Below are 23,661 nucleotides of genomic sequence, written 5' to 3' on the forward strand. Positions count from 1 at the left end.
TTCTTTTCCCACCTTTTTTGACAGCTGCTGAGTTTGGGAAGAGGCGCTTTTCCGTCTCCTCCTGCACGTCCAGACCAGAGGCAGCGTGGCTCTGGCGTGGTGCCAAGGGAGCTCTCTGCGGGCGACGCTGAGCTGCCGGGGTGTCCCCTCGCAGCCAAGCTCTGCCAGAGCCCAGTCACTTACAGCATCCCCAGGGTCAGCCTCTCGCATCCCTTGTCAAACCTGCAGCCCAGTCCTCTTTTCACCTTGTGATTCGGGCTTCTGAAAGCCAGTCTCATTTATGCTGATTACTACTTTTTCTTTCTCAGCACTTAAGAACTACAGCCCGAATCTTGAAAGTATTGAATTTTCAAGCTCTGGAAAGCGCAGGAGCTTTGCATGAGAATTGGGTACCTGCTCTGCTCAGATGCTTTTGTACTTTCCACTAAGTACCCATCTGCATCTTTAGATTTGTGTCTTTGTGATATGGCCCTTTGTGGCTAAAGTTAAGGTGTATGCTTTTTTACGTGAAAAGATGCTTATTATTCTACTGTGATACTGCATTTATGTGATGCTTGTGGCATCTGGAGAAGCTTGCTGTGACTATTCTTATGTTCTGTTTTAGATACCATTTTAAATACATACTCTTCCCCACCTGCCCCAGCTTAAAAACTCTGTTTCAGCTACACCTACTAATTTCACACTGGCTTAAGTGCCTTGGTTTTTTCCTGCTACCCTACTTGGCTCCCATTAGCATGTTTAAGTAGATAAACAAAATAATTGATGGTCTAAATGAGATTGCAGGATTTGTAAAGGTTCAATTATGTCTTCCTAAGTTTGATCTCAAGTCAATGTAATGAAGTATCTGCCTGATTCTCAGTACATCATCAAAATCAATTTATTGGAATCAAATGCTACAAAGAAGGTAGCCAGAATGAAGTATGAAACAGCAGCTACAAGAGGACAGACTAAATACACTAGAGCTGAAATATGGTGACAACCTCCTCTTCTGAGTTATTTCTCTGATGATTACATATATAACTTGAGGGCTGTATGTTGTATCCCTAGGGCTTTTAAAAGCTTGGTTCTGACTTCCTTACTCTCTGAATAGAGGAGTTCAGAAACACAGCTGACTTCAACAGAGCCGTCATTTTTGGCTCAGTTTGGCTGTGCTTTCTCTCAAACGTGGATGTTGAAATCTCTGATGTTGAATAGCGCTTCACTCCTCTGGCAGGTCCAAAGAGTAAAGTAGGAGTGAGACAGGTGGGTTTTAAAGCTCTTTTAATGCCGTGAAAGTAGATGCTGTGAAATCTAATGTCTGAATAGTAAAGTTACAAAAAAAGTAACTTGGAAATAAGACACACTGTTTAAATGAGAACAGACCTCTGGAGTAAATTCCGAAGGGAATAGAGCAGATTCACCATCCCTTGCAACCTATGGATCCATGTCATTCATCTTTCTAGGTAATTTAACCACAGTTTGAGAGGGGGCATGGCATGGGATGTGTTGGTCTGTTATTCATGTGATCAAATTAAGACCTTAGCTCCTTACTGAAGTAAGACAGGATTTGGGTATGTAACTTGCTTGCAACTTTTGAAAAACCTATTGGAGATTATAGGTTTTGAAAAACCTATTAGGTGATAAAGTTTGGATGCTGTCTTTCTTACTTTATCCGTAGTACCAGTTCCATCAAACTATGCTGGTTTTCTCCTGCAAAATCCAGTTACTTCCGTGTAAGATGCGTTCACTGTCAATACCTGACAGGCCAATGCAGAGAACAATTTGCATTAAGAAAAGAGCTCGGGTTTGAACAGCGCTGGAGGGTTACGCGACACTTTCAGAGATCGGTTCAAAGTTTTTCCTTCCATTGGCCTGTTTTCTTGCTCTCTCTAGTGATTTATGATGTGGATTTTTGCTCCTTGCCATCATGTATTTATGACTCTGTAGCGCTGGTGATCTACAAAGCAAGGCGCATTCCTGCTGAAATTACAATGTGTCTGAAACTTCTTGGACCTCCTCAGTGGAGACCAAATAAGTAAGAGCTAGCTCTGAAATCCAGGCTCCCTGAGCTCATGGGGAATATGCACCTTTAATCAGACAGCACAATATCTTCTCTTTTGCTGGTAGGTTTTAATGCTCGTCTCCCATAACATGACAAACCCTCTCACTGTCCATCCGAAGGTAAGGACCTGTAAAAGGCAATTTAATTTCACAGGCCATAAAGTTATATGTCCAGTTCTTGCATTTCTTCCCTTTTTGTTTATGATTTCAGAAAACATCTCTAAGCCTGCGATCTATATTTTGTCTCTGAACATCCATAACGCAAAGCTGGATTCCAATCACTTGTTCACTGAGGAAAGCATCAGCAAAAAAGCTGGCTGAGTTTGCAGTGTGGCTTTCTGGAGGTGGGTGGCAGACGGGGAATTTGGGCTCTCTTCCCGACAGAAGCAGCTTGTGGTTATAGGCAGAGACACCAGCCTCGGGACTCCTCTTCCTATCCCTGACATCAATTCCGTACCACTGTTCAATACCTTCCTAAGTCATCTAGCAGCAATAATGTTGCTGTTTTTAAAGCAGTATTTTTGTACATAGGAAGTGGTGCTTTTGAGAAAATCCAGATACTTATTACTTCCTTTCTACAGTCAGGTCTGTAGATTTCCCTTTGAATAGCTCCCATTTCCTCTTCGGAGAATGACTCTATGCATAAACAAGCTCTAGATTAAACACAGGAAAATACTGTGACATTTAAAAAAGATGTAAATAGAATAACTCATTTTGCCATCTAGACAAGAGTCTTGGGTCTAACATGTACATGTGATTCTGTGGCTTGCTGGTATCATTACTCTTCACCTCTGCTCATAAACCTCCACCTAGAAAAGAATGTAATTTAATTAGGAATGTGGAATTATCCTATTGCAGTCACACTCGGTTAAGCTGAATCAGTTTGTAAATTCCATTGTCATAGGGGCTGAAAAAAATATATGTTACATTAGCAGCCTAATCTTATGTGCATAGTAGGAGAGGGATTGCAGGTGAAGCTGTTCGCAGCCCCTGGTGCCTGGAGAGGCTGAGAGCGGCAGCGAGCTGCCCTGCCCTCCCGCCTGCGTGCACGGTGCGGTGGGGCGCTGGGGGGAACACGAGGTGGGGGGGAAGCAAAGTCCGAGGAGGAGGACACAGCCCCTGATGCTGTGGGCACTCATTCCTAATGGTCTCCCTCAGGAGGCTGGAAGGCAACAGAGAGAAAGATAACGAGTCTCTGCACCAGTGACCCCATATCCCACGAGCTGGCTGTGATGGGAGGGCGGAGAGTGGGGCACCGCATACCCAGGGGCTGGCAGGATTTTGCGTGAGACACGCATCCATGTTGCAGGACGTTTGCACACCTTCTGCGGGCTCCTTCGGTTTATGCGGAGGTGGGGCAGGGGATCCTGCTCTGACCGGTGTGGTTTCCACATCAGAAATGCGTGGCCGATTGTGAGCTCCTGCCATGTGGTTCTGCCAGAGGGATGTGAGCGTCGCCTGCCTCCCTCTGAAAAGAGGTGATCGTAGTTACAATCCAGGCAATAACTTTAAGGAAAAACTGAAATGCTTTCATTTTCTAGTCCTGTGGGTAGATGTCCATTAACACATTCGTGATTATGCATACTTTCATGACTGTAATTACACATGTGCACACACATAGAAGTTTAGGAAAAGTAAATTGTAGCACTTCTGTACGTCGCTGGTGGAAAGCTGATCTTACTGTGATTCTTTACCTCTTGTGATACTTGCAAAGGGAAAAGGCGTCTGATGCTGCCTTCCAAACTGGACTGCAATAGTGCGCAGGAAGGAGCTTCTGCCCTCCCCAGCCCCTGGTTCTGCACTGCCTTCCTCTGAGCATGATGGGGAGGGTAACCTTTTCCTAAAGACCTCACTAAAGCATGAGGATTATAAAGATGACAAGTTCAATGGATCAAAAGTCTTATCTGAAATGGCATCTCCTCCTTATTTCTGTAGGCAACTTGTACGTTACTCCAATAATTTTGATCTCTTTTATTTTCTTCTGTACAGGCACATAATAATTTCATTAATTTGTTTGAAAGTACAGAACAAGAAGGCAACATCATGGTCTGGGGAAAGTAAAGGAGGAGGGAGATCCACAGCCATGGCTGGAATATCTCTTCTGTCTCTCTTGACATCCTGTGGGAGGAGGGTACCAGGTTATCAGAAGGAAAAGCATGTCATCCTCCGCACTGGTAACAATCACCACTAGCTCGCTGCAGTTCCCACGTGCTTCAGATCCACCCAGACCATGTATTCCACCAAATGCTGAACACAGAGGTTCTTAATTCATAGAGTTAAGCAAGAGACTCTCTGCATCATCCACCATATATTCTTGTCTTCTTTGCTGCTCTGTTCTCCAGCTGCTTCCATCCTCATCTACCACAACCTTTTTGGTTTTCTTTTGGAACATCCCACATCTCCCTGCTTGTCTGTAGGACCTCCAGTGTGGAGTGTCAGCTATGACAGCTAGAGCAGCAATGCTAAGGGACTACAACCGGGTCATCGTTTCCCTTAACATGTTTCTATATTATAAAAAAAAAAAAAAAGGAAAATCATAAGGACATTTGTATATTTAAAGAACAATATAGAAATAAAGCCATCTTGGTTTGAAGTTCACAAATATTTTTGAAGGCAAATGGGATAGGAAGAGTTTAGCCTGTGAACACTTACTTGTCATACAGTCTGCCTAGTGCTTTTCAATGTGCTTTGATCCTCTTCTTTTTTTTTGGCCCAGGCATTAGATAATGCTTTAGAAGCCATTAGAAAAAATTGCGACAATTGAAATGCTTTGAAAAATGACAGTTTGATAGTCTAATAATAGCCCCTACACTGATCTGGAGAAGGTTTTCTTTTCTTTTTTGTGTTCATTATGTACAGTACATTTCAAAATGTCCTTTTCTCCCCAACAAATAATTTAACCCTTTCATGACCTGCAGTCCTGGAAATGTGAAACATGTAGCTGCTAATATATACATATATTACACATACGTATATTTAAAGAAGAGGTATGTACACTATAAAGAGCTGGTAGAAGGTGCTGTGATGTAGAGGCGAAGAGAACCCACAATCTTTGGCTGTGTTCTTTGGGTAGAAGAGAGCCAAAAAAGGCTGACCGTGCCGAGTGCTGCTGTTAATGAGGGACCATTACCGCATGGTCCCCAGGAAGATTTTCTGTGGGGAGAAAACATACCTCAGATAGTGAGGTGGATGGGAGCTTATATTTCATTGCAAGATCTTGGTTTTGCAAGATCTTATTTGGCAGCGATAAATGAGCAACTTTCAAGCCTCAGAAGTGATTAATTTCTCACTGGAGCTGTCTCTGAGGCTGTCACAGCCTGACAATCCTGACATAAGTGTCATTTATAATGTCACAAGTCTATTACACACAAATGTCATTACACAATTACTCTGAGGATGAAGAAAGGTTCACTGGGGGAAGAGCATCCGATATTAAGTCAATTATATATCTTAATGTTATTGTTCGGTTGTCCCCCCTCATACAATTACATTGTGTCTCATTTGTTCATTTTGTGCAAATTAGTAATTATTTATTGCAGTGATACTACTAGGCAACCCAGGTAGGGTTGGTGTTTCTGAAACTCTGGCACAACCTTGTGCGTGGTACCATGATTGATATCAACGTGAGGATCATGGTGCTTTGATAATTAGCCCTCTTGAAATGAGGGCTCCATACCTGGTCTCCCCCCACTTTTTTGCTGTATCTTTCTGAAAGGCACCAACATATGGGTGAGATGATAAATCCTCCATGTGGTTTTGATAAAGATGGCTTGTTTTAATGAGGGTGACTTTTTGTGCTGCCTAACAAAAGAGGCTCTTTCTTGTTAGAAGGACAGAGGAGTTCAGCAAATTCCCCTGCGCCGCACCTCAATTATTCCTTAAAATTGGCATAAATGTAGCCTTCATTTAGTTCTAACAGGCTTTCATCCTCCTTGGCCCAGACACAAACAAGACTTACACTGGGGCTTGGTGTACTGACGGGATTTGAATGCATTATGCATAAGAAGGTGCGGTAACGGAGCTGCCTGGCTGACTAGGAAGGGAGAAAGAGATATCTGGGGTAGTGCTACAATGCCTGTCTCTCCCTGGACACTTATGGGAGCAGAGCTGTCGATTTGATTGGAGGTCACTTGAATCCAGCTCAATTTTGTGAGCTGGAAATGAAACTGCCTATTAGGATATAGGCAAAGACTTGGTTCTGAGGGCACTGATTGTTTTTGTGCTGGCTTCAGCAAAGTGGAGCACTCTTGTACCGCAATCTGAGCTGACTTACAAACGTGTAAATACAGAAAAAGGCCGGGAATTTCCATGATAATCCTCCAGATTTCTACCAAGACAACTGAGATGAGAATCAGGCCTTTTAAATTGCTCCCTTTGCCTGTTTGCTATTCTGGGAAGCTATTGTTCTCAAAGGGACATCTTTAAAGCAAAAGCTGGTAGAATAATTTATTTGCGAATAATTTATTCAGTGATTGATGGGAAAAGCTGCTGAATAAATAATTCACTGAATGCTAATGGAACATCAGAGATGGTCGAATAATGAAAATGTTTATTTGCAAATAATTTATTCAAAGAAAAATGCTGAAATGTATCAGCTCAATTATTCTTGGTGAATAATCTAGCCATTCCTACCCAGCCCACCGTGACATGTCGTACAAAGATGCTTTTTTCAACAAAATGAAAACTCCAGGTAGCTAACCCATGTTTGCTCCAAGTGAGGAACTCCAATCATCTGCTCTCTGGCAAGAGTGGTTACGAGGAGAAGTTTGGATAAGAGAGTCCTCAAACTTGAGCTCAAACTGAAGGTCGAGCCCTAACTCTAACCGTGACGGCAGTTTCATATCGTAGGCCTCTTTCACCCCTTATTTATTGTTATTATTAGCAGTAGCTTTATCACCTGAAATCCTCTCCATGAGTCTAAGCTTCGCCCTTTTTTTCTGAACAGCGAAGGATGTTGCCCTCTGTCCTCTCTCTGGGGCAAGCAGTGCCATTGCTCCTGAGGAGCGTGGTCCCCGTGCTGGGGTTGCTGTGGCAGCAGAGGGGTTTCCTCTGATGACAGACCTGCAGCACTGGGCAACTCCAGGTTGCCCCTCTGAGAACTGAAATGATCAGAAGCTGATCAGGAGGCAATGCACAGTTTATAAAAGCATGGATTTGGGAGAGAGTCCTCATGTTTCACAGCACCGTGTGGGTGATAAGTAAATACAGCATCGGCGCCACTCGTTGTGCATCTTTCTCTAGTCTGGATCACTGAGCTCCTTGAGACCGACCAGTGATTAACTGGTTATTTAGCACAGACTTCACCCTCAGGGGACTGGGGAGATGTTTTAAAGATGTGCTCTGAAGGCTGAATTCTAAATCTGCACTGACTACAGCAAAAATAAACAAATGAACCAAAGCCAAACTCCCCAGCAGAACTTTTGTCGCTGATCTCTCTCGTTTGGCAGACGTTTAGAGAGCGCAAGCTCGGGGTCCCCAGGCAGGAGACCCTGTGTGGGGCAGGTACTGCAGGCATCGTGGTCCTCAGCTGTTCCATTTGCCGGAGGAGATCTTTCCTGCTTGCATGCAGCTGTACAGTGGGTCTCAGGTGCTCCTGGAAAATTGAAGTGATTTTGTGCTGATACTGGACCTAATACCAGAAAACTCTAAATTACATTTTAAAAGGAATCTACCCCTTTATCTTTTAACCTTAGGCCTCTCCCTCTCATGCAGAAAAATCAATCTTGACTAATCTACTGACCAAGTAAAAGTAAAAAGAGGAACCCATATAAACATGTACTTTATCTTCTTTAAAATATTTTCACAGAGAAGCTTAGTGAAACATCCGAAGCTTCCTCATAGGTCTTAGGATAAAACCCCATTGTCCTGAAAGGGTCCATCGTTACTCTTGAGGGAGAGGTTTGGGAAGAAGCAGTAGATAGATCCTCCCCTGCTGTCTAGGTGTTTAAGAAAACTCTGCGGCAAGGACTCCACCTAACAGCTCTCCCTGCTCTCCTCTTCAAGGAGACCTGGATCCCTGAAGTCCTGCTGAAGACACAGCTGCAGCAACTTAGCAAGTGGGCCCTCGCCGGGGCCCGGGGAGCAGACAAACCCAGCAACCTGGGCCACACCTCTGCTTGCAGCGGGCTTTGGTGTTAGCTGCAGGAAAGGCTGTTACAATGACTTTATTTTTTTATGATTTATCTATTTTAACTACGGTGGCTAGTGCTCATGGCAGGAAAAACTCTTTCAGCAGAAACTCTGTAACCAGCAGCCGGGGCTTCATCGAAAGCCCTCAGTGATATGGCTTCATCAGAAAAGAAGGCACAGTCTGTGCAAAAGCAGTGGAAAGGTAAGCTTTACTCAGAATCCTGTCTTTCAGAAATCCTCTGTTTTTCTGATGCATTTTTCCTGTTTCTTCTATCTCCTCTTCTCTGGTTTGGTGAGTGTTAGACAGGGTTTATAACCAGGACAATACCTGACCCTCTGAGAGTGTAACTCTTTGGTACTCTGCTCTCCTGCCTTCTCTGTATTAAGAGGGGAGGTCAGGGACAATTTGACTTTTTGGCTTTGCTTTTTATTTTTAAAGCTTTTCTTAACTTCTAATCAGATGTAGAGTCAGGCGTTGGGCCAAGACTAGAGTTGGTGTATCTCTTGTCCAAAATGTTCTGCTTGTGGCTGGCTTTCATGTTTTAAAAACAACCCCTCAATTTACATTAACTGCACAGTATTGCAATCTCAGGTGCAGATCAGGTCATCTTGCCCATCCCTCACTGCTTTATCATCTTGTTTTCTCCATTTCCTCCTGTGATATATTGAAGTAAGTGACATTTTCAAGAGCAGGAACACTAAATCATGTATGCTCTGTGTATGCATAATCTGGAGTACCTGGTCCAGAATGCTAACGAGGGCATGCTGGCAAAAAGAAATTGCAAGAGAGACCTTGGAGTCTGCTGGGACATACTGAGCAAGAGGCAGGAGAAATTGCACCATTTTCTCTTAGTAATGGTAGTCCATTTGCTCCTCCGAATAACTTAATTCCCTTTCCATACAGCCAGATTAACCAGCCAGAGGTCAGGGTCATGCATAGTTGAGGGGCTGCAAAACTCGCAGTGGAGATGAGTTAAGCTCTAGGTGACTTATGGGCAAAGTATGGTAGGGCAGGGAGTAATAAAGAAAACCAAAATCCAAAATGACGTGTAGATGTGAAGAGTCTTATGGAAAATAATAAAAAATACCAGTGGCTGAACTGTAGCGACATTAGATCTCATGGCACTCATCTCGGAGCCTAACTTTGCAAGTCCTTGCTGCCTTTCACAAGTCTTTCTGATCACCCAGGGCTGCTGGGTGCTTCAGCTAAGGAAACAGCATTCATCCAGTGTGCTGGAGGCAGGTGAAAAAGGCCCGTGTCTGTGCATTGCTCTACAGCTCCCCTGAGAATCTATAGCAAACTTAATTTTGAGCTAGATTTCCATCATCTCTGCACTACCTTACCTAGATCTAAAAATAAAGTAGCTGTGCTAAGAACCTGCTATTATATTTTCTTTGTGATTACACCCATCCATATCAGAACCAGTTCAGAGTTGTTTTATTCTCCAAATTTCTGGCTGTTTTAGCACTGTCAGAATCCCTGATGTATTACCTTGCAGGGAGTCTAAATGCTTGTCAGTGCCTTACTTTGCATTTTTGTTCTGGGTTCAAAGCTGAAAGCACAGCTGAACTGAAATCTTTTCTCTGGATGCTGATAGAAATGTAAGAGGAATCTCATTTTTAGAAAGTATGAAAGGACCATAAAAATAAGTCTTTTACTAAGCTGATCAACTCAGCCTCTTTATACCAAAAAGGATTCAGAATGAGAAGCTGATAATACAGGCTTTAGTTTGTGGAAAAATGAATTAGACGGTATTTGAAAGAACTATTTCATTTAGGTGTTTCACTGGCATATAACGAGCTACTATAGCTATATTGCAGCAAGCTAAAATATTATTTAAAAGTTAATTCATATTTTTAGCATATAATTTCTAATTAACTTGCTGTAGTTATCTTGTTAAATGTCAATTAAATCTTGGAGCATTTCTCAAAGGTTTCCTGTATTCATAAAATGTAATTATACAGCTATTGCTCATGTAGCCCTTATTACTAGTATAATCTACAGCTAAATATATCTTTTATATACTAATTATACATCACTAAGTGCTATATTGATAATCAGTAATTGATTTAGCACAATGAATTGTCATGTTACCTCTTCAAATGTCAACCCCAAGTATTTTGAATTAAAAGTTCTGGCCCCAACTTTTGGTTGTAGTTGAGGTTTGCTGCCACACTTGTACATGGGTAGCAGGGTCGATCTGCTAAAGCTGTGGTACGGGAGGGCAGCGCCTGCCTGAACGTGCTCCCGACTGCGGGGATCGGGCTCCCCTGCGGTGCGAGGTCTTTGCCGCTGAGGGTGCTGGTGCTGCGGGGGCGGTGCTGGCTTGGACGCCGCACGGCGGGGTGTGCTGGCCTGTCTGATGCACGCTGCATCCCGCAAAACGCAGGATGCCTCAGAAAGGCTAGGATGGCTCTGCTGACAAGAAATGAGGACAAAATGGGCTGAAAAGTCATTTGTCACAAAAAAAGAAGGAAAAAGGTAGGAGAAGACTCTTAAAAGTTTGTCCCCAAACTTTCTAAAGGAGGAAGATAGTCAAACTTCTTTTGAAAGAAAAACCTCCCGGATAATCTAGTGTAGGATTACCATCCTTTTTTGGCACTGATACCAGAATAAAAGGTAAAGGCTGGAGTATTCGTTGCCACATATAATTTCTCCTTCTCCCCAATTGTGTTTTCAAACTGGCTTGTGTCTGTAGGACTATGTGGGGCACAGATATGTTGTGCTTGTAAGGCACGGTGGGTTGCCTTGTCACATCTTCCAAAGCACCAGCTCAGCTCCATGGCTGAGCAGCATTGACCTCCCTCTTCTGAGACAAGATTAATTACAGCGAAACAATTAGCAGAAAATACCTGAAACCCCAATTAACTGTGATGATCCAGATGGAAAAAGGGAGGGGGGAAAAAAAGAAGAGGACAAAAACAGAAGCTGGGAAGGCCTTAATTAGATTTGCATGTTTACTGCCCAGCAGTAACTTGGAGCAAATACTATTCTGGTCTCTCCCAGCTTGTCTCCAGTCTCAGCAAGCCTCTGCTCCTCCTCCCTCCCCCCTCACTGTCTGAATAATATTTACTGGTACATCAATGTTTTTCAGAGTTTGGATCTTCTGCGTCCCTTGCCAGATTCATATGTGTCTGTGTTGATATGGATGTTATTCAAACAATGATCATCTCCTTCCCTTGTCAGTTTATATTGCCTGTTTCACGTAGCACAATCTTAGCAAACAAGCATCATCCTCTGCTTTTTTCCCCCCATTTGTGTTTTTTTTCCTTTTGCTAGAAGTAGTATTTAAATTAAACCATGCTTTGTTTTTTTTCTTCACTCTTGTGTTTCCTAAGGCAACAAAGTTTATGGATTTGGGAAATAGAATCAATATCAAGTTGGATTGTCCTTATGAGATCCTCTTAATATCCCACGAGGCCAGGCTTTGTACGTGAGGATTAAGAAAAAGGAAAATTACTGAGGGCAGGATTCTTTGGAGGGCTGTTTGTGTGCACATCATGGACAAATATTGAAATGTGGAAAACATAATCCAGGGAATCCAGGGGTTTGTGTAGCTTTAATTGAAACCATTTGTAACCTTCATTCTCTCTGATCTTAAATGCCTCTTTTTATCTTCCTTGAGTTCATATGGTGGGTTCTACTGCACATTGAATTCATAAAATATACAAAAATTCAGTGTTCTTAGGAGAAAATTCATATCCAGTGATGGGGGAGAGATGGAAATTCAGATTATAACACTAGGTGGTATAAATGTGAACCTATTACTCAGAATGCTAAAGCTTTCCAAAAAGCTTTGTGGCCACTACCAGGTCATTTCCATTTTGTATGAAGATACTCCAAAAATAGATGAAAGACTTTCTTAATTCTGAGTAACTTTTTTATTGATATATTGATGACAAAATTTTCTGGCTTGCTCACAGCATTCCCTGTCTGGGGGAATGTGTTTGCTTCAGATGGGCTCACAATTATTCCATGATACTGTTGGTTTTATAACTGAGCTCTCTTCACCAGTGTTCATTAGAAATAAAAACTTAATTGAATTAGGGCAGTTACCCGTGCAGGAGCAATTAAAAGTGGCAGAAATAGTCTTTCCAAGAAGACAGTTTTGTTTATTCTCCAGGAAGAAGGGAGCTTTCCCTGCCCGGTTGCTCACCACGGGCGCTCCTGCTGCCCTGCCAGCTTGTTGCTCTGATTTTTCTGTTGATTCTCCTCTGTTCCCTTCTCCCTTTGCATTTGGTTGGCCTCCTATTTTTGAACTTGATGGTTGTTTTTCTTTTTCCTCTGGCAAACTGCTTCATCAACTGAATTGGTATTGCTTTTATGCTGTAATTTTCATTATGTCAGTGGCTGGCTTCACCTCCCCTGTCAGTCCGTGTCACTTCTGCTGGGTGGACAGGCTTGCTGCAGCAGCGCTGCTCGCCCTTCCTCATCAGTTTGTATCACTTCCTTGTAAATATTGATCCATTGTGAGCAGCAGTCTCCCAATCTTCTGTCCAACTGTTCCATAGCCTAATCCTTAATATTAAGTATTTGCAGTGTTTTCAGTGAAATTAATTCCAATTATGCCAGCCATGGCGAGTGCTGTTTGTGTCACGCAGGAACATCCTGAGTCAAGATGAGTCCTCATCTTTAGGATTAGTGTTCTGTAGAAGACTGTTCTCATCTCCTTTTAAAATACTCCCATATTCCCGCAAAAGGCCTTTCACCAGGGCAATGTATCTCCTTATTAGCTCCTTAGATGCAGCAGAAATCTGCAGTACAGACGGGTGGAAGAAGCGACAAAGATGTTTTGGGGGGCCTATGTAGATCGAGATGAAGTGATGGGGAATCTGGAGACAAGGATTTGGAAGAGCAGAAAAAAGAAGGGACAGGACTGAGGATGACGAAGATCAAGTATCTAAGATTAGAGCTCTTGGAGTTCTCTCTCTGTAGCATGTGGTTGAATTTTACCCAATTTGCAGTCTTGGCATTTTCCTTTCTTTTTTTAATATGCTCATATATTTACCAAGCTCTAGAAAAAAGAAAATGGAAGTTATAGAGATTCAGTGTGCATAACGAAAATGTGATACGACATATTCCCTCTGAGTATTTTCAGAATAAAAAGGCAGAGAGAAATCAGATAAATGCATCAATAGGAGTCAGCTGTCTGCCAAAGCATGTTTTAAATATCAAATTAGAATATAATAGTATGCATAGTTTCCATATCAAATTATGACATTATTGGCAGAGACTAGAAGGTGACACAACTCAGTCCTCCTACATCCCTGGATAACAGATGAAACAGTCTTAAATGGAATACAAAGCAATTTTGTAATCAAATGCAGGCTTACATGGACATTGATGTGGTTCAGACAAGGGAAATACAAACGGAGGGGAATGAAGGCTTTCAATATACTTTTTCAATGCTAGGGTGAATGGCCCGACTGGGGGATACAGGGATAGAAATCTACTTACCCAAATAACGTAGGGGGCTATAGGCAAGCACTCCACTCCCCTTGTTTTGTTTTCCTCTTTTCTGTGGGAAGTGCCGTAGCTGGGTGGGAGAGACAAAGTGGGGAATCGGAGAGCATTTCCACCAGGGCAGGGACTTCTGCTCTTCAGAGTCACATCTCTCTGTTGGGGAAAAATGCGAGGTTGTCTTTCTCCCAGGGGTATAAGGAGAATGTGAGCCATTATTGAGCTGGCTGAACTGTACGGTGCATTCTTGTTCAGGAAGTATTTGAGGGGCACAGGAGTTCTTGGGTTCTAGAAGAAAATTAACTGCTAATGAGGCATCACTAATATCCTCTAGAGGCCTCTGGTGTTCACCAGCAGCAGAGATCCCCCTGGACAAGCAGGTGGGAGCATCTCTGAGCACTGAAGGAGTTGAGCTCTGCTTTAGGATATCTCTTCTGATGATAGTCTCTTTCTCTGACTTGAAACTGGACAGGAGAGCAATACTTATAGCAGTAACTAAAAAGCGTCAGCATTGAGTGTTTCCTTCAGGTGGTGGTGGCTGGCTCGTATCCCCTATGGACTGGCCATTAAAGGAGACGTATTGCTCAGAGCAACAGGCTGGCCCTACCACTGCCTCTCGTGTACCTTGTATGTGGGCAGAGGGATTCAGTTCAGCCTGAGGATGTTTACTTGTTGCATTCTAGCAGCTCTTAAACCCAAATTTCATTTCAGTAATTGTGCAAAAAATAAGGTACTTGTCTCTCCTAGGATACTCCCACTAGACAACAGCACGTAGATGAGTGTCAGAGCAGATTATATATTTAATATATCACATACTGTTGACTTTAAGTAATAAGGCAATAATGAAAGCAAGAACATCTGGAAGCATGCTGTGAAACAGTTATTCTTTAAATATTGATGATCTGGTTTTGTAACCATCACAGTTAAAACACACAGATGGAGTTTGGAGCTTTAGCTGGACCACTTGGCTTAGGCAATGTGGCAAAATCATAAGCAACAAGAGGGAAGAAAAAGACTGCAGTAATCCCAGTTGAATGTGCCTTTTCTCAGAAGTGTGGTAGCATCCTCCCATTTCTCTTGGTAATGTTCTCTCATGGAAGATATGTAGCGGCTGGCACAGCAGTTCAATAAAGACCACTGAGAAAAATCTCACTCTGTTGCGTGCTCCAGAAGATGAAGATGGGCAGTTGGATGGTGGTTCTGAGTGTGATGAGACAATTCTTGTGGAGGCGGTGATTTCCACGGTGTTCCCTGGACACGGCAGCGGTTTAGGTGCAGTTCAGGGTTGCGGCTCCCCCAGATATGGGGGGGAAAGACAAAGGAAGAGGAAATATTTTTTCCAAGCCGAAGATATATTACTCTAATATTTCTTTTTGCTTTTGCTTCTATTCCCTCTTGGCAGTTCCATCTCTCCATATAGCTATAGGCTGTCTGTCAGTGGCTCTCATAAGCGCGCACACACGGAATATTTGTTAACTACAACTATTCGAGGCGAAACAGTGAGGTTCTGTGCTGAAGAAGAGTTTTTGAGATAACTGCCTGAGGCACCAGACATTTTAGAATCAAAATCTGGAAAGTAGAGTCATTATTTCTGTTGTTTTAGTGCCTGCTTTTATTCTCTTTCTTATTGACAAATGTTCCGTAACCCATATTGCTGTGGGTGGTTTTTTCACATTTGCACTATACAGAACTGTTAAAAAAAAAAAAAAGACATTTTATTTACCCATCTTTGCAATGTCTCCTACTTTGTATTCCATCACCCATTCCTGTCTCCTTTTTTGACTTCAATCTATGGACATAGACTCTGGAGTCTGTAACTTTCCACATGAGATGTGAATGGAAAGTGTCTGGAACAAATGGGAGCAGAAGGGAAAGTCCTCTTTGGCTCCCTGTGGCGAAGTGTCAAACAAATCCCAGCGTTACAAACTACCTCGTTCCAGAAGGTACAGAGCTATCTTCTTTGCTGGCTTGTATAGCTGATGCGAGTTGTGCAAATAACTGATGTGACCTCTGTAACAGCTGAAACAATGGATCTTCCAGAAGATGAATGCTTCCAAGTTCAGAAAGCAGATCTGGGTCTTTATTATTCACATAAAGCCCCACTGGAAAAAAAACCCCACACCAGGGACCTGAGAGTCTGGCTGAGGGACAGCTCTAAATTGCAGATTTGGCATCTGTGTCCTTGAGGTTAGCCTCCGACAACTGCTTACACTTCAAGCCCTGGGAGGGGATCATTGGCACTGTGGTGTTTAGGCCCTCCTTCAATGATAAGCCACTTACATGACTGGTTCCAGTGCTGCTTACCTTTAGACCTGATGATATGCTGTGACACAAAGATACCAAAGTTAATATTGTTCAGTGTAATGGAGATGCCCTGCAGGTTAGATCTAAGGCTGCCGAATGACAGCTACGAAGTGCGTGCACTTGTAGGGACCATCAGAAGAGACCTAGCCCTGTCTGGACTTTGGGAGGTCAGCAACTGAGAACGTGCTCTGCCTGCGTCTTTGCTCCCAAGCTCTGTTTTGTTCCCTGCAAGGTCAATGCAATGGGGTATGGATGTGGTGGAAGGCACAGCACTCAAAACCCATTGCAGATGCAGAAATATCTGCTTCGTCCCTGGTGATGGTGTGAGTTTAGTGCAGTCATGTCTTGGGGCTCAGGTCAGGGCCTTGTTGTAGGCTGTTAAAGCAAAGCACTAAGCTTCTGCTGCTGAGAGGTTACATTTTAGTATATAGAGAACAGGTAGCAAGTAAATAAAGTGCCATAAAAATAAGGAGAAAAGATAGAGAGGACAAGATGACAGAGCTGTGGTTGCACAAGTCATTTGTCCCAATGACCTCTATGGGTCTCAGGTGTCTGTTTAAGAAATTAGTAGTTATTCATTGGTATAATGGTAAGAAAAAAGATTGGATGTGAGACTTGGAGGACTATAAAATATTTTCTTCCAGCAGCAGAATAAGAGGAGAAATCATAACCTGATCCTCCCCTTCTCAGCATCTTGAAGCCTTGATCCCTTTGTGAGCCTCACAAATCAAAAGGACAGTTTGTCTGAGTTCATGGTGAGGTTTTTGCGTGTGCTGCGATGAGGACAGTGATGGAGAACACTCTTGGGACCAGCTCTTCTCAGCTGAAGAGTCTCTGAGAAAGGAAGGGTTTTCAGGGAGCAAGAACATTTTTTATTAGCTCTGCTAGAAATGCACAGATGAGTTTTTTTGGTTAGACAGCCCTCTTAAGGCATCTTTCACTAGTTGCAGGAGTGCCAGCTGTTACGTCCCTTGCTACTGTGGGCCACAGAAAAGGGTCCTAAACATGAAGAGCAGAAGCCTAGGGTGGCTTCTTGTCACGACTCCACAAATTCAAGAGCTGCCAGTACTGAGCCATTGCCCTACAGTCCTTGTACATAGTGCCTCTGCCTCCTTTTGGGAATGTCTTGATTGACGTGAGGATCTGGGGCTTCAGCAACTGCTGTGAAGGACACGGACTGCACAAGGACTGCAGCCCCCACCCCTGTGATGAGGAGTAGAGAAATTAGGGAGGCAGCAGAGTCCGCATTACTCTGGGGTGCAGCAAGCAAGGTGCTTGTTTGACCCGCCTGGGTGGATATGGGGAAGACCTCATGGAAGAGGTCTTGCAGAGAGACCTCTTGGGAAGATCAGTGCTCTTTCCCTGGAAGACACAATTTCCCTGGTTATTTTTATTGTAATTGTATTTTATTTTTGCATTTCATTCTTTATTGGTAGAATTGATAGATACTTGATAAGTTTGAATCGCACCCAGTTGTTTCCTCAGTAAGTCCTTAAACCTGGGTTGTATTCCACTGCACATAGGCTCTGGCTCAAATAGCTTTTATGAGCTGAGTATAACTTACTGAGTTAGGCTCAAAAACCCCCCTCACAGTTTTATAAAAATATGGAAGTGTGATCAGATGACAGAAATACTTCTAGGTCCTAAAGTCATTCCTTTCATTTGATAGCATTCAGATCAGTCTATCTACAAATACTATTCCTTGCAGCATTTTATTTACATTTTTAAACATGTTTGATTAACCTGCCTTTGGACTGCAGACCTAAATGTCTAGTCTGACAGATAAACTGCATTAGAAAATTAAGGATATAAACCTGCTTACCAAGATAGGGTGGAACCCTTACAGTTCTCTCTGCAGTCCTTCCAAATGAGATTTAGCCTATATAATGACGCTAAAGATCTTTATCTAATTTCTTGGCATGTCAGGTAGCAAGAGGTCTCGAAGCAGGGCTCTGTCGTGCACAACCCTACACGCCACGCAAACCAGCTGACTCTGAACTCCCCTTCAGTTTTTCCCCTCTTCTGACAATAGCCATAAATAACAACACGGTCGTACAGAAATCATTCTAACAGCACAGAAACGAATAAATACATTAAGCCTGACGGCTTCAGCGTTCGTCCAGCTGGGGAGCGCGGGGAGCCGCGCTAGAGGGGGCTCTGCGACAGCGCAGCGCCGCTCGGCTTATCCTGCCGTCTAGCAGCTCTCCTTTAATCCCTTTTTAACACTGCCATCGAGTATTTCGGTGAAAAATTTAAAATCTCGGTTTCTTCCTGTCTTTACGTAGCCACTAACAGAAAAAGCAGATAAAACTGTCTGTAAGCGAGTTCCTACGTTTTCTTGTGATGGGTTTCCCCCGCGCTTACTGTGTGGTTCAGCGTGCGCTGTATCTGTCCATTTCTGGAGTGAACCAAGCCATTCGTGTGTTTTTTAAGAGGTTAGTTTTGCTGTGGGAAGTTAGGTGATTACAGTAATTTAGTTGCAATAATCATTAAAATGAATGAAGATGCTTACTGGGAGCCCTTCTTCATATGGTGTCCAGATCTGAAAACTTAAGTAAATGCAAATTAGCTGATGCATCCTAAGATTTGAAATCAGCAACAGGTTCCACTTGCAATGGTGCGTAGACCAGAACTATGTTAAAATCAAACACGAGCAGAAATACTGTGGCTAACAGAGAGCACGTGCAGGATTTTAGCTGGGGTTTCTCCAGGATGCTGTGGGCAGACTGAAACACTTCATCACTATTGCTGTGCCATCGCGCTTCCCTCTGCCCCAGAGTCCTGTCAGTTCACCTGGCTGCGCCAGTGCGACTTAGGAAATTAATTCACTTTGTACTTAGTCCTGCTCTTTGATCCAGGGGGGATAGAGCCAGTTTGTGGCTGGTGTACGAGCTGGATAGCCGGTTAGGAGGTTTTCCATGGTGTGGGTGTGTTTGTAATAAGTTACTTTTCTGTATAGAAAAGAAATATAAGTGCTTGCTACTTCCATGAGACTCAATTCCTTGGGCAGCGGGGTGCTCCCCTCCCCGGATTGCCGCAGTGCTCACAGCCTCGCTGGGTTTCTCGTTGTTTTGCCAAAACCCCTGTGAGATCCTCAAAAGGAGAATATGCTTTAAGTGGAGACAGGGCTGCAGCAAAAGCCTGCTGCATCAGTATTACCACGTGTTTACGTGTTTCGAGGAGCATTCCCTCTTTGACAACACATCACAAGGCAGCAGATCAAAAAGGTCCATCTACTTCTCAGATTGTTTTTCAACCCACTTTGCGCTGTGTGAGTCACAACGCCCAGGAGGAGCAGGGAGGGGTGGTGGCATTTCATTGTGAGCGAGCTATGCAAACCCCCAACACAATCAGCTCAACGGAAAGGGTTTTTTTTCAGGCATGCAAAAGGGGCAGGTAAACAGGAATGAAGATTTCTGGCAAAGCCTAAAAGGGAGACTATGAGCCACATGGCAAATCAGAGCAGAGGGGAAAGGCCCAGGCAATTTGGGAGCCAGAGGCTGCACATCTGTTGCTTGTCTGGGCAGTGCTCTCAGCCCTCTGTGTCACGGGTACCAAAACTGACTTTATTTGATGTAGGAAAAGAGTTTTAATTGCTAGCTTATAATAAACTGTGTATGGCATGTAAATATTGCAAGTGTCAAAAGTTTCCAAAATCATAGTGGCAAATGTATCTGCGTATTTTTATCATATGTGAGGATGAGATGTTTTTTTCCAATTGGATAGCTGCTGTAATAGAAATATTATACTGACAGCCAAGCTTACTCCCAAACCTAATGCATTTGCAACTTTTTTTATGCTGATTTCAGGAAGTACGGTTCCTGTAATTTGCATCCAGATATTGGGAAGCGATGCGTTATGAGAACATCTCATCTACCGCCAGGGATGAACCCACAGAAATCACTTATACCAACAGATTTACAGGTAAAAGTGCTATTTCTATAGCAATCTTTTAAAATAAAAACAATTTTCTGCTTTAGCCTATGAATTAAGAACACTGGGAATTTCAAACACTTCTGCTGGACCTGCTGGTAAACAGGGGGATAGTTCAACTGCAGACACAGGATCACAGAGCAGTGATGAGCTTTCCAGCCTTATCTTCATCATTTCCAGGAATATAATAAAGGTCTCTTTGCTACTAGTGAATGAAGTCAAAGCACTGTAAAATCAACCTGAATGGGAATTTTACATTGCCATTGGGATGCAACAAATACCTGTGCGTTGTGGGTTTACGTTAAACGAGCTTTTACAGCTAGAGCAGTGGTTTTTTGGAGGACTTGGTCTTCCAAGAGACTTAAGTGTTTATTATATACTGTTTCATTTGTATGCAGCCTCATGGCCTTTGAGCAGATTGGTTGTGAAATTTTCATCAATTGTTCATTACTGGACTGTCAGTTTGTAGTTCTGGCTGTGTCTTTCACAAACACTTCTGCAAGTCACGAGTTTGAAGAAAAGCAAGGGCAGGACTGGCCTGTGGGTTCACAAACCTTCTAGGTGATGCTCTCAGGTCAGCAGTTTGGGTTCATTATTAGGGAAGGATATATCGGATGCCTGTGCTGTTGCTGAGTTGTTGCTTCTTATTCTTGCATAAATGGAAAACATACAGTTTTCAGAGCTGTCAGTCTGGGATCTACAATAAGCTGTAAAAAACTTAAAAAGTAAAGCTCGAGCAATTGGAAGAGATAGTGCTTTGATACTGTTTTCTCAAGCCAACTTGCAGCCTAAGCAAAATTATACACAGCTTTTGCCAAGCCTTAAGATTTCTAAAATGCTTTGATTTCCCCTCCTTCTCCCTGCATTGTTTGGCACTTTGCTTTCAGTGTGCAACCGCAGCAGGCGTCACAAATGTAACATGCATGTAAGAACAGGGGATTTTAAATGGTAACATGACAGAGACATCACTAGGTTTTCAAGGAAAAGGAAAGTGGGATGGGGGAAAATAATCCAGTACTGCAGTAGGCTAAAGGCTTGATAAAGTCAGAGGTGCTTTGCAAGCAGTATTAGTCATCAGTGGTATTGCTGAGTCAAGAAGAAAGATCTACATAAAAAGAGCTGCTTTTGGATCATGTCTTAATGCAGAAACGTCCTACTGGATTTTTTTACTGGTGCTCAAGCAACATCACTAGCAAAGCTACAGCAGTTCACATAGGAAACGTAATGATGAAATTATTTCAGTGATGAAGTCTTTGCAGTAGTTACTTTTTTTGCATAGAGGCTTCTCAGTGCCCAACTGGGATTTCCCTTACGATAAAAATAAACAATAATTTGAGCCCTGATTTTTCTCAGGATGGGTTAGGATGCAGAACTAGCAACGTGTGAGCTCCAGGTAGTTGGCTGATCCAACTTATAATGACTTTCTTCCTGGGTTTTTTTTTTTGACCGTTTAGAGGCCTTTACAAGTTAGAAGAGTGTACAAGAGGGCTTCCCCCAAAGCTAATGCCTTCTGTCCTGAGTAACGGTCTTTAGGTGCTGTAGTGTCATCTCAGAGCATCCTGTAACAAAACATGCAGGTTTGCTTGTACAACTGCACAGTCTTCCCAGTTACGTGGGGTGCACCTGTCCTGGCTATATCACTTATAAATAGCATCGATAAATATGTATATGGGTAACTAGCCTACACGTGTGGAAGTTCTTATCCACACGTATGCTTTGTACCATGCTACGCTCCCATAGCGTGGCCTACACCTGAGAGCAGGGGTCCCCAGGCAGGGCTCTGTGCATAGCTGCCCACGCAGCCCAAGTGCAAGGCCAGCTTTTCCCTTGCACCTTCTCATTCACCCACACTTATACTGCTGGGTTCTGGGGCACCTTTTGGAAACGTTTGTTATCCCACTTCTTTACCAGAGGAAATGATAGAAAAATGCCAAATTACCAGAGTAATCCTCCTTGGCAGGTAGCAAAAGTGATCTTCCCCCCTCCCCCCCCCCCCAGTCACTCAGCAGAGATGAGCTCTTGTTTTTAAGAGAGGCACAAAGAAATCATTCCAGTGCAGGATCCAGCACTCGGGTCCTTTTATTTGATAAAATTCTTCACTTGGTAACATAATAAGTCTTGACTTTCTGCTATACAGAGGATGACAAATGAAGCATCAGAGATAGGAATCAAATGATGAGGACTTGTGAAACTCTCATTTTGTTTTGCTGTCTCATTGCATTACAAGAAAACAATCCCCCTTCCTGTATATTTTTGTTTTTGGCTCACAGATTAGTCTAGTACTTACACTGGAAAGAAAACTGGAAAAAAGCGGTACCTTTTGTCTTCCTATTTCTGTTACAATTAATCTGATTTGTGTTCAGGCAATAGCCATTCCCAGTTGCAGTGTATACAATTCACCAACCTTGCAGCTACAGTTCCTTCTACATAAATCAATCTCTGTTTAATTTTATCCTGTACTGAATTTGACCAAACCCTCAGGAATTGGTTATAAAAACTGTACAAGTTCAGCTTTTTTGTTTTGATCAATTCTGAGGGCTGTAGGCAGATATTCTGTAATGTAATCATTGCTCATGGAAAGCTGAAGTGTAGTACAATAATTTTTATGTTGAAAAGTCAGACAACAAATTTTTAGTCATCAGTGCTGTCTGCATTGTTCCCAATTTTTGAAATACCAAGTAACTTGTCAGTTAAAAGCACTGAGTATGAAAGTTTCAAGACTGCAAACAAGACTCTTAATTTAAAAATAAATATTTTAAAATATTTATCATTTAACTTTCATGTGGCTGTAGTGCAATACGGCTACATTATATATGGACATCTAATAACTTTAATTGGCCTTTAACAAGGAAAATGTTTTTTTCTACGTGTATAGACATATGATCCTGCACTGGTCCTCCAGCCACATTAGAATAAAAATGAGGGAGTTCATCAGCCTGGCCAGCTTAGAGAAAAGCACCAGAGATCTTCCAAAACTGGTTGTAGGCCTTGATTCTCTGCAAGAGATCGTTCAGTGCTGTGCGGGTAGGACGAATGTCTGAGGGTGTGAATGTCTTTCACCCCAAGTCTTGCAAAATGCTGTAATTGTGAAGTCATAAAACCTGCCCGGAGGAGTGACACTGGACGAGGTGTGAGAGGCTCTGGGGTGGGGGAACCGGTTGTGACCAATTTGTGAACCAGTTTGTTCCCCACAACTCTGCTTTGCTCCTGGGCTTCCTTTCTAACTGTCCTGAGCATGGGCTTAGAAAAACGGTGGAGGAAGAGCAAGCATCCACAGAGTGTGTGAGAACAGGGGACCTTTCTTCAGTAAGCGGGACGTGTAGTTTGGGTCTGTACCTTTATCTGCCGCTTTCCCCACGATGCACAGCTCTTCGGGCAGCATCGAGACCTTTTCCTGTGAAACGCACTCTGAACTGTTCCAACACCTTTGCTAAAATTGCCTCCTTTCACTCAGGTCTGTCAGGACTTTCATGTCCTCAGGGAATATGTCCAAGTGCCAGCTTTGCTAAGGCTTGGTGGTGGAGGCTCTTCGGCGTGTACAGTAGGGAGATGAGAAGCTGGGGTGAGGCAAGATAGTTGGAGGACCAACTAGCCTCAACTTCATCAAGAAATGCAGAACTACTTGCTTACAGTTTTTTGAAGAGTTTCGCATTTCTTGATGAAGTTGAGGCTGGGATTTTATTTTTTCCAAGTCTTCTCCTACCTGATAGTAAATGAGTCCAAAAAAGATTTCTGCCATGTTACAATAGAAAACGAGACAGATTGCACCATTGCTTCAGCTTTCATTTTAATAC

This window comes from Mycteria americana, chromosome 20 (assembly GCF_035582795.1).
Source record: "Mycteria americana isolate JAX WOST 10 ecotype Jacksonville Zoo and Gardens chromosome 20, USCA_MyAme_1.0, whole genome shotgun sequence".
NCBI classification, from domain to species: domain Eukaryota; kingdom Metazoa; phylum Chordata; class Aves; order Ciconiiformes; family Ciconiidae; genus Mycteria; species Mycteria americana.